This window comes from Protopterus annectens, chromosome 11.part0 (genome assembly GCF_019279795.1).
Source record: "Protopterus annectens isolate FY-2018-M chromosome 11.part0, PAN1.0, whole genome shotgun sequence".
Lineage (NCBI taxonomy): Eukaryota > Metazoa > Chordata > Ceratodontiformes > Protopteridae > Protopterus > Protopterus annectens.
In genome coordinates this window covers 523,396,761-523,409,472 of record NC_056745.1, presented here as the reverse complement: position 1 = coordinate 523,409,472, position 12,712 = coordinate 523,396,761, and positions in this window count along the sequence as shown.

Genomic DNA, 12,712 nt, shown 5'->3' with positions numbered 1-12,712 from the left:
ATTCTCACACTATCAACCGTAGGTACGATTGGGCCTTGAATTACTTCGGTAGACGATTTAATTATAGAATGTCGTCGGATACTTTACTGACTACCGGATTACAGAAGAAGCGCAAAGACAAGGACAGGCCTCCGAGGTCCAAACAGGATACTTTGCAGCCGGAGCCAGCTTCGGGTTCGGCGGTAGTGAGTGAGGCGCTTTTGCAGCCCCTGTCGTCCGCCGCTTCAGAACCAATGGCCGACACGGACTCACATGGTGAGCCAACTAGGCCTAGTAATTTGTCTGCTGCAGGACCTTCGGACATCGCTCCTTCAGATGGGTCTGGAACCGCTGTGCAGGTACCGGCTTCTGAGGGGGTCTTCAGGCCTTCACACATTACTATTTCCTCAAAGACAAAAGCTAAGTCAAAGACTCCTGTTAAACCCAGACTTTCTGCTCAAGCTTCTTCGGATTCAGCTCCTAAGACTCAGAAGCAATTACTTCGGATGGCTGAGGATTTATTAACTATGATTAGGGGCTCTCGCCCTCCTCCTGAGAAAAGGCGTAGACAGGATACCCCTTATGATTCTTCTGATCAGGCTTCTGTATCTTCTGTTTCTTCCTCTGATCAGGATTACTCTCTTCCTACATATGAGGATTCGGATGCAGAGGATTCTGTTCCCTCTGCCTCTCCCCCTGAAGATTTTTCTTTTGGGGAAACCTTGCATGAGATGAGGGAGCATTTTCATTGGGAAGGTCAGGATTATTCTGCTTCCAAAAAGAGACTCAGGGAATTTCTTCTTCTCCCTCAGCACAGGCCTTTAGCTATTCCTCCTGTACTTGACATTGTGGATGATGCCTTCTCTGAAGCTAACTTGAATCCTGATTCCATGCCGCCTGCTCCTTCTAAGCCTGATAGATTTTACAGGGTCCCTGATTCCCATCAATTCTTATTCAAGAACCCTTCTGCTGATCCTGAAACCATTTTGCAGGGTTCCAAGGCTGCTAAGGCCGCCTCCTCTAAGAATCCTATCCCCTCTGAAAAGGATTCTTGTGCCTTGGACAGGTGGGGTAAAAAGGTTTATACTTCAGCTACCCTTTCTATTAGAGCTTTAAATTGCCAGTTTCACATGTTCAAGTATCAACAGTTTCTTTTATCTGTTTTAAAACAAAGGATTTCTACCTTTCCTGCATGTGCTGAGGACAAGAAATTACAGGATGTGTTGCATGCTACTGAACAAGTTGGCAAACATAGTTTACATTGTGGTTTTGATGCCTTAGAGGCTTCTTGCAGGGCGGCTGCCTCTGGTACTGTTATCAGGAGACATGCTTGGCTTCGTGAGCAGAATTTACCTGAACAAGTTAAGGCAAAATTGCTAGATGCCCCTGTTCAGCATGATGTCTTATTTGGGTCTAAGGCTGAGGAGGTTATTAAAAAGATGGAAGAAAAAGCCAAGTCTATGCAGACTGTAAAAGATTTCTTGCAAGTACAGCCTCCTAGATTTTCCAGAAATTGGCCCTCCAAAAATTGGTCCTTTCCCTCCTCTGACAGGCCTCAAAGGGGAAGATATAAACGCTCCAGAGGTCAAGCGCAGGCTCAGGCCTCTTACAGATCTAGACAGTGGACTGCTTCTTCACCTGGAAGGGGAGAAGACAGATCTCAAACCCAAAGAAAGCAGACTCAATGACTCCCTTTGTTGGGCTTCAGGTCCTCCTTCCCTGGATGCCCCTCTTGGAGGAAAACCTTCTCTTTTTTACCAAAATTGGACTCTCATTACCCAGGACAAATGGGTGTTGGACGTGATTTTGAAAGGTTACAGATTCCACTTTCACACTCTGCCAAGGCCTTCCGGCTGGCCAGATCTTCCAAAACATCAATGGACAGAGGCCTTAAATCAAGTGGACGCTTTATTAGCCTTAAGAGCCATAGAACCTGTTCCACCTCTAGAGGTGGGGAAAGGTTTTTACTCAAGACTTTTTCTGGTCCCAAGAAAACAAAACTCCTGGAGACCTATTCTGGACCTCTCAATATTAAACACCTTTTTGGAAATTCCAAAATTCAAGATGCTTACACTTCAACAACTTCTTCCAATGCTCTCAAAAGATGCTTGGATGGTAACATTGGACTTAAAAGAGGCTTACTTACACGTCCCTATAAGGCAACAATGCAGAAAGTACCACAGATTCAAGGCAGGCTCGAGACACTTCCAATTCTCTGTACTGCCATTTGGCTTATCTACTGCGCCCAGAGTTTTTACCAAATGCCTGGCTCCAGTAGTAGCTTACTGCAGACTTCAGGGGATTCAGATTTACCCCTATCTGGACGACTGTCTAATTCAGGCAGACAGCAAAGACCTTCTACTTCAACACCTGCATTTTGTTCAACGTCTTCTCCTACTACTGGGATTCTCAGTGAACACAAAAAAGTCACATTTGATTCCTTCTCAGCGAATGACCTTCTTGGGAGCGCTCTTGGACACAAGTTTGCAGAAGGCATTCCTCACTCCAGAAAAACAGTTACAGCTGGCTTCAATTTTCAAGACCTTGGCAGCATTGACTCAGCTCACTGCAAGGAAATTCCTGCAGGCTCTGGGCTACATGGCCTCTTGCATCCTGCTGATTCCAAATGCGAGGCTTCACATGAGGAAACTTCAATGGTACCTAAAGAGTGTATGGTCTCAACATTGCCACAGTCTGGATACAATGATTCCACTGATTCCCTGCCTCCAGAAGGAATTCCTTTGATGGTCCAGGGCGTGTGTTTTGAACGGAGGCAAGCCCTTTCGTCTACCTCAACCTACTCAGACCATAACCACGGTCGCCTCGGATTATGCATGGGGAGCTCATTTTCTAGACAAATGCCAACAGGGTTCTTGGACAAACAAACACCTTCTATGGCACATCAACTTGAAAGAGATGTTAGCAGTCCAAAATGCTCTTCTAGCCTTCCAGACTCTATTGAAGCCAGGACCTCTGCTAATTCGAACAGACAATACCACAGTCATGTGGTACATAAGCAAGGGGGCTCTCACTCTTACTCCCTTTGCAGACTTGCCATGACCTTATGGGATACAGCCCTAAATTTGAATCTGAATCTTCAGGCACAGTTCATTCCAGGAAAACAAAACCTCTTAGCAGACAGCCTAAGCAGAAACGTTTTGGATCCTCACGAATGGATGTTGGACCCCAACTTATTCAGCAAGATAACTGCAGTTTGGGGCTGTCCTCAGATAGATCTGTTTGCATCCCATCTCAACCATCAGTTGCTTCTCTTTTGCACCAGGTCCTTCCACAAGACAGCTTGGAAAGTGGATGCCCTGTTCTTCAGCTGGAGGAATCTTTTGGGATATGCCTTCCCTCCTCTTCCTCTTCTGCCTCTGGTATTGCTAAAGATAAAGCTAGACAAACCCAGACTGATCATTTTGATGGCTCCAAATTGGCCTCGCCAGTTTAGGTACCCTACTCTACTGCACCTTTCCTTGTTTCCTCCTTGGAGTCTTCCTCTGACCCATTTTCTACTGTCCCAGCATCAGGGTCAGGTATTTCACTCTCAAATCAAGACTCTCTGGCAGCTTGGCTCATCAAAGGCAATTGATTCCTTCTTCTCTTCCTAAACAAGTTTTGGATGTTCTTTTGGAAGCTAGGCGTCCTAGTACAAGGAAATCTTATGCTCCTAAATGGAAAAGATTTTGTATTTGGATGCAGGATCGTGGCTCTGATCCTTTAATACCTGATATCTCATCTATTTTACTTTATCTCTCAGACCTTTTGATTAAAGGTCTTTCATTTTCTTCCATTAAAATTCATGCTTCTGCTATTTCAGCACATTTCAGTTGTGTTCCTCCCATTTTTTCCCACCAGTTGGTCAGACAATTTCTGAGAGGAGCTAAGAATTTAAAACCTCCTAGAACTCCTCCTGTCCCTCCTTGGGATCTCAACTATGTCTTGGAAAAGCTTATTTTGCCTCCTTTTGAGCCTGCTGCCTCTGCAGACATTAAGTTCTTATCCTGGAAGACAGCTATCTTGTTGGCCTTGACTTCTGCCAGAAGGGTGTCTGAGTTACAAGCCCTCATGGCCGTGGAACCATACCTCATTTTCCATCAGGACAGAATTTCCTTGAGGACCAATCCTACTTTTATGCCTAAGGTTGTTTCTAGAGTGGCTCTAAATCAGACTATTCACCTTCCTACTTTTTTCCAAAACCCCAAAATAGGGGGGAAAGGATTTTGCATTCATTGGACGTACACAGGCAACTACGTTTTTACCTGGACAAAACTAAAAGTTTCAGAAAATCAGATCAATTGCTTATTTCTTTTGCTTCCAGTTCTCTTGGCAAAGCCATTTCTAAGCAAACTATTTCCAAATGGATTGCTCATGGAATAAGATATTGTTACTCTCTTTATGGAAAACAGATTCCAGGTACCATCAGGACTCATTCTACTAGAGCAGCTGCCACTTCAGCAGCCTTTCTCAGAGGAGTTCCTACCAAGGACATTCTGGAGGCTGCCACTTGGAGCTCTGTGCATACTTTTTCCAAGCACTATAACCTCCCTTTGTACTCTAAGTCTAGGGCAGGCTTTGCCTCTGCTGTCTTGCAGGGTCTTCTAGCTGCTCCTTCTACTTCATAACCTCCTCCCGTATTCTCAGCTTTGGGATTCTACCCTACAGTTATGACTGCAGCAGTGAAACACGAAGAACATAGTACAGTTGTGTATACCTACCATAAATTTAGATGTTCGAGTGTCTTCACTGTTGCAGTCGGTGTTTCCCTCCCTCCAGACCCCTCTTCTTTCTATTTGCTTACTGTGTTTCCTTTTCCTCTACCTTTCTGGTGTATTTGTGTTTCCCTTGGGACACCTTTTGGTTTTATGGGGGCTTCTGACATCAGGGGCAAGAAAGGCTGGAGAAGATGGCGTCGGCTGTCAGCTTTATACCCATGCGCTCTGACGTCAGGGTTCTAGCTGACGCAGCCGACGCCGGACCCAGACTTTGATATTCTGGCCGACCTCGGGCTGCCTGCCGGCAGGAGTACCCTACAGTTATGACTGCAACAGTGAAGACACTCTAACATCTACATTTATGGTAGGTATACACAACTGTACTTTCGCAAGTGCCGGTCGGCCGACTCCTGAGATTTTCGAATTCAAATTTCAGACCGAAGTCTTCTATAAAGCTAAGTACCCCGTTAGGGAAACTTTTCTTGCCTCAGACCGATGTCAGAAAAAGTTAACAATTGTATTTCTTGTGGGAAGCAAATACCTCATAAGGATTTTCATTCTTATTGCATACCTTGCCTAGGCCCTGATCATGATGTCACTTCTTGTCGTTTTTGTGCTAGATTTAATATACGTACTATTAAAAGACGATTTGATTTCGCACGACACTTTTTTGGCAGAAAATTTAATTATAACATGCCGTCGGAGCTACCGACTACCGGCGTGCACAAAAAGCGCAGGGATAAGGATCGACGGCCCAGGCCTAAGCCCGATTCCGAGGCCTCAGTTGATCCAGTCTCCGGTTATCAGTGAGGCTCCGATGCAGCCTCTGACTACCGCAGTTCAGGAACCCGAGACCGCTACAGATATTTTGACGGAATCTAATAGGCCGACGCAGCCTTTTACTTCAGGCCCTACCGACGATTTACCCTCCAAGGACGTCGGTGTTTCTGAAACACCATCGCCTTCTGAAGGCGTTTTCAGACCGACGACTCTTACAGTCAAAACGTTTTCCAAGTTGAAGACTCCTTCCAAATCGAAAAAAGCTTCACTTCAGTCTCCTGTTCAAGACCCTATGCCTAAGAAACAGATGCTCAAGATGGCTGAAGATTTGATTTTTCTTATCAGGTGTTCTCAGCCTCCTCCTGACAAAAGGCCAAGACAAGAGGAAGAATCTGCTTCCTCTGAACAACTGTCTATTTCTTCGGATTCCTCTGAGTTCCAAGACTATTCCTTCTCTCCTTATGAAGATTTTGATGCTGAGGACTCTATTCCCTCAGCTTCCCCTCCAAAAGAGAGCTTCCCCTCCAAAAGATTACTCTTTTGGGGAAACTTTACACACTATGAGGGAACATTTTCACTGGGAAGGTCAGGATTACTCTGATTCCAAGAAACGGCTCAGAGTTTCTTTTACTCCCCCAACACAGACCTCTAGCCATCCCTCCTGTTTTGGACATTGTGGATGATGTCTATTTAGAATCCAGTTTCAACCCTTATTCTCTGCCTCCTGCCCCGGCCATGGCTGACGGATACTACAGAGTTCCTGATTCCCACAAATGTCTTTACAAAAGCCCAGTAGCTGACCCAGAGACTATCTCCCAGGGTCCCAACGGGGCTAAAGCTTCCATGGCTAAAAATCCAGTACCTTCTGAAAGGGATTCAAGAGCACTAGACAGATGGGGAGAAAAGGTTTACACCTCAGTCACTTTAGCTATGAGAGCTGTAAACTGTCAATTTCATATGCTTAAGTATCAGCAATTTCTGATCTCTCAGTTAAAACAAAAGATAACTACCCTCCCTCAACAATCTGAATTGAAAGAAGTACAGGATTTGTCGCACGCCACCGAGCAGGTGGGCAAACATACCTTACAATATGGGTTTGATTCTTTAGAGGCCTCCTGCAGAGCAGCTGTCACTGGATCAGTTATACGTAGGCATGCTTGGTTAAAGAACAAAGTCTGCCTGATCATGTTAAAGCAAAACTACTAGATGCTCCCTTACAGCAGGATGTTCTTTTTGGTGTTAAAGCAGAAGAAGTTTTAAAGAAAATGGAAGATAAGGCAAAATCAATGCAGACAGTCAAAGATTTCCGACAGGTACAACCCCCTCGCTTCAGCAGAAACTGGCCAACAACAAATTGGTCCTTTCCAGCCACTGACAGGCCTCAGAGGGGTAAATACAGGTGCCCAAGAGGCAGAGGACAACCACAAGCTCAGTATAAACCTCGCCAATGGGGCACTCCAACCCAGAAGGGAGGAGAAGACGGGTCTCAACCCACCAGAAGGCAAACTCAATGACTTGCACCTCAGCTGGCCAAACAAAGCTCTTTTGTCAGCCCCCCGGGGGGAAAACTAGCACTATTTGCAGACAACTGTCACATGGTCACAAAGGACAAATTGGTCCTAGACATAATTTTACGAGGATACAGATTCCACTTTAACACCTTGCCAATAAAAAGAGGAATGCCAAACCTGCCACCACAAAATCAAAGGGCACAGGCTCAAAAACAAATTACAGCTCTCATGGCCATGAGAGCCATTCAAAGGGTACCAACTCAAGAGCAAGGCCAAGGATTTTACTCAAGACTCTTCCTAGTACCCAGAAAAGAAAATGCTTGGAGACCAATTCTGGACCTTTCAATTCTAAACACTTACAAGTTCCCAAATTCAAGATGCTAACACTACAGCAGCTACTTCCCATGTTGGGCAAGAGGAAGCATGGCTGGTAACGTTGGACCTCAAGGAGGCATACCTGCATGTCCCTATCAGACAAAGTTGCAGAAGATACCTCCGTTTCATTGCAGGTTCAACTCATTATCAATTCTCTGCACTGCCCTTTGGCTTATCTACTGCGCCCAGAGTATTCACAAAATGCCTGGCACTAGTAATTGCATACTGCAGACAAAGAGGAATTCAAATATATCCATACCTGGACGACTGCCTCATCCAAGCAGAAAGAAAAGACATTCTCTTACAACATCTGGCTTTTGTAAAGCATCTACTAAATTGTCTGGGGTACACAGTAAACGAAAAGAAGTCAAAACTAGTACCCTCACAAAACATTACATTCCTGGTTGCCAGCTTGGACACAATGGCCCAGAAGGCTTATCTTACACCAGACAAGCAATTACAACTGACTCAATATTTCAAGACAATGGCAACAAAGACCCAATTAACTGCAAGAAAAATTCTGCAGGGTTTGGGCTTCATGGCATCTTGCATTCTGATAATACCATTTGCAAAACTGCATATGAGGAAATTACAATGGTACCTAAAAAGCGTATGGTCTCAACACAGCCACAGCTTGGACACAGTGATATCTCTCATTCCCTGCCTTCAACAGGAATTTCTATGGTGGGCACAGGCATGTCACCTCAACAAGGGTCAGCTTTTCACCTTGCCCCCACCCAGGCAAACTATCACAACAGATGCTTCAGACTATGCCTGGGGGGCACATATGGCAAGTCAATGCATTCAAGGCCTATGGACTGCAGAACAAAGAAAACTGCACATAAACCAAAAAGAGATGCTAGCTGTACAGAAAGCTCTGACAGCCTTCAAGGATCTACTACAGCCTGGACAACTGGCAATAAAGACGGACAACACCACAGTAATGTGGTACATAAACAAGGGGGCACACATTCCTACCCTCTTTGCAGGCAAGCAATAATCTTATGGAACACAGCTCTGGCCTACCAAGTGCAGTTACAAGCTCACTTCCAGCCACGACAGAAAAACACATTGGCAGACGACCTAAGCAGAAACATCAAAGATCTCCACGAGTGGAAGCTAGACCCACAAATATTTGCAATGATAACTCAAAGATGGGGCCTTCCAAATATAGACCTGTTTGCCAGTCCTCAAAACTACCAGCTGACAAAATTTTGTACAAGGACATTCCACCATCAAGCTTGGAAACTGGACGCTCTGTCCTTCAGTTGGAAAAACCTGACAGCATATGCCTTTCCTCCATTACCTCTTCTGACAAAGGTTCTTCTGAAGGTCAAAAAGGAGAAACCTCGAATGATTCTCATAGCCCCAGACTGGCCACGCCAGCACTGGTACCCGCTATTGAAGAATATGGCTCACAGCCCACCATGGATATTGCCTCAAATACCTCATTTACTCACGCAGCAAGACAAGCAGATTCTACACAGCCAGATCAAAACCTTAAACCTGGCTGCATGGCAAATCAGTTAAGCATCCAAACAGCCCCTCTTTCTCAAGCAGTGCTGGATGTTATTCTAGAAGCCAGGAGGCCAAGCACCAGGAAGGCTTACTCGGACAAATGGAAAAGGTTTTCTGCTTGGAACCAAGCTAAAGGCCAAGACACAACTCAGCCTCATATGCCTCACACTCTGCAGTATTTAGCTGAGATGTTGCATAAAGGACTTTCCTTCTCCTCAATTAAAATCCATGCTTCAGCTATTTCAGCTCACTACGACACAAATCCACCTTTATTTTCAAATCCACTCCTAAGGCAGTTCCTCAGAGGGGCAAAAAACATTAGACCACCTAGAAGAGCTCCTACACCAACATGGGACCTCAACTGTGTTCTGGAAAAACTAATGCTACCTCCCTTTGAACCCGCTTTTTCTGCAGACCTTCAGTTCCTATCTTGGAAGACTGCCCTGCTCCTGGCATTAACTTCTGCTAGGAGAGTTTCAGAATTACAGGCACTTATGGCAGTGGAACCTTTCCTCATTTTTCATCAAGATAGAGTTTCTCTACGAACTAATCCTTCCTTCATGCCTAAGGTGGTTTCCAGTGTAGCTTTAAATCAAACCATCCATCTACCCACTTTCTTCCCCAGTCCACAGAACAAAGGTGAGAGACTCCTGCATTCCTTGGACATTCAGAGGCAGCTTCGATACTACTTGGATAAAACTAAGGCTTTCATAAAATCTGACCAGCTCTTTATTTCCTATGCTACAGCTTATCAAGGGAAGGCCATATTCAAGCAAACCATTTCTAAATGGATAGGCCATTGCATACGATTCTGCTATACCCATCATGGGAAACCAGTTCCTCCTACCATTAGATCCCACTCTACCAGGGCAACAGCTACCTCTACAGCCTTTCTCAGGGGGGTTCCTACCAAAGAAATTTTAGAAGCTGCAACTTGAGTTCTGTACACACCTTCACCAAACACGATCACTTACCTCTTTATTCTATGTCTAGGGCAGGCTTCGCCACTGCAGATGTCCTTCAAGGATGCATCTGCAGTCATCACATATGGGTTGTCCTGCCTCAGGCAGCCCTTCGGTCGGCCGGATTCCAAAGTCTGGGTCCGGCATCTGCTGATGTTGCCCTTTCCCTGACGTCAGAGCGCCTGGGGTATAAAAGCGTCAGCCGACGCCATCTTCCTCAGTCTTTCTTGCCGCGTGGTGCCCGAAGCAGAAGCAGTTTGCAAGTGCCGGTCAGCCAGCTCCTGTAATTCAGCTACCGAAAACTTCAAAAGCTAAGTACCCCGTTGGGGACTCTTTCTTGCCTCAGCCGATGTCAGATAAAGTTAATAATTGCTTAACTTGTGGGAAACAAATACCTCATAAGGATTTCCACTCTTACTGCCTCCCCTGCCTAGGCCCAGACCACGACGTCTCGGCCTGTTCAGCCTGTGCTTCCTTCAACCGACGCACTCTTAGACATCGGGCGGAGTTTGCAGAGGAATTTTTTGGGGCTAGTTTTTCATACAATATGCAGTCGGAGACTCCGACTTCACATTTAACAAAGAAACGGAAGGACAAGGACCGACACACATGGGCCGCAGTTTCGGCTGAAACCACGGCCAGGCCTACCGCGAGTGTCTCGGTCTCGGCTGAAACAGAGTCCTTGGTACTTCTGACCCCCGAAACCGCTCAACCGACAACCTCGGCCCCGGAGGCCCCTGCTGAGTCGGTTATTGAATTTCCTTCAGAAACTGGTGTCTTGGAATCTTCCGACACCATTCCTGTAGACAAAACTACACCAGCACGTGGTGCAGCCAGGCCTCCTGCATCCATGTCCATAAAGGCATTCACCAGGGCTAAAGCTGCTAAACTCACAAAAGCTATGCCTCCCAGGGTTATTCCTCAGGGACCCACTACAAGTTCACAGATTCTAACCTTAGCAGAGGACCTTATTTCCTTAATTAGGGGCTCTCAACCCCATCCGGACAGGGGCTCTCAACCTCCTCTAGACAAAAGGCCCAGGGTTGAGCCCTCTGATCCCCACTCCTCAGAGGAGGCCTCTGATGGCTCTGCTCTCTCGGACTACCAGGAGGAGGCTTTTTCACCCTACGAGGACTCTGATGCAGAGGAATCTATCCCCTCGGCCTCCCCTCCTGAAGAACTATCCTTCGGGGAGACCCTTCACACTATGAGAGAGCATTTCAAATGGCAGGGCCAGGAATTCTCTGATTCCAGGAAAAGATTAAGAACTTTTCTGCATTTACCTCAGCATAGACCTTTGGCTATTCCTCCTGTTTTGAATGTCATTGATGATGTGTACTCTGAGTCTAGTATAACCCCTGACACTCTTCCTCCGGCCCCTGTCAAACCCAATAGGTACTACAGGGTCCCGGACTCGCATCATTTTCTTTACAAGGCCCACTCTGCTGATCCAGAAACCATTTCCCAGGGCCCTAAAGGGGTTGCAGCTGCCACAACTAAAAATCCACTCCCCTCTGAAAGGGAGTCCAGGGCTTTAGAGAGATGGGGTAAAAAAGTGTATACTTCTGCTACTCTTTCTGTGAGGGCATTAAATTGTCAATTTCATATGATACAGTACCAAGAGTATTTGTTAGATGAATTGCATAAGAAACTGTCTTCACCTGAACCCCTAGATCACAAATCACTTCAGGATCTGGTTCATAACTCCCAGCAGGTTAGCAACCATTTCTTGCAGTGTGGTTATGATGCGTTGGAAGCTTCATGTAGATCAGCTATGACAGGTGCAGTCATACGTAGGCATGTTTGGCTGAAGGAACAATCTCTGCCAGATCATGTTAAAGCTAAGCTTCTGGATGCTCCACTGGAAAAGCAAAAGTTATTTGGCTCCACTGCTCAGGAGGTCTTAAAGAAATTTGAGGAAAAGGCAAAATCTGTACAAACAGTCAAAGATTTTCTACAAGTCCAACCACCAAGATTCAGCAGAAATTGGCCTACCAAGAATTGGTCCTTTCCGGACACAAAGATTTCAGAGAGGCAAGAACAGGCGTGCCAGAGGTAGAGGGCAATCTAGAGGCTCCTACAGAGGACGTCAATGGCAGCCTCCCAACCAGAGAGGTAGTGCAGGACCTACAACTGCTGCACAAGGACAGACTCAATGACTTTGCTTTGACTCCGCCAACCAGGGCTGAATTAGAAGCACCTTTTGGCAGAAAGCTTTCTTTATTCTCAGAAAATTGGCACAGTATTACAAGAGACAAATGGACACTGCAAATAATAGACGAAGGATACAGGTTCCATTTTCACACATTGCCAAAAAGAAAAGGCATGCCAGACCTGCCACCAAATCAAAGGGCAGAGGCTTTGAAACAAATCTCCAACTTAATGCAAATGAAAGCTATAGAAAAGGTTCTTTTTTCAGAACAAGGCCAAGGATTTTATTCCAGACTATTCCTTGTTCCAAGAAAAGAAAATCAATGGAGGCCTATTCTCGACTTGTCCGCACTGAATTCTTATCTCATTGTGCCAAAATTCAAAATGCTGACTCTACAGCAACTCCTTCCCATGCTGGGCAAGGGGTCTTGGCTGGTGACTCTAGACCCCAAGGAGGCATACCTGCATGTCCCTATCGGACAAAGTTGCAGAAGACACCTCAGATTTCTTGCAGGTTCAGAGCATTATCAATTCTCAGCATTGCCCTTTGGCTTATCTACTGTGCCCAGAGTATTCACAAAATGCCTGGCATCAGTAATTGCACACTGCAGACTTCAGGGGATTCAAATATACCCGTATCTGGACGACTGCCTTATACAAGCGGACAGCCAACAAACTTTGGTAAAGGACTTGAATTATGCCATCCACCTACTGCAGG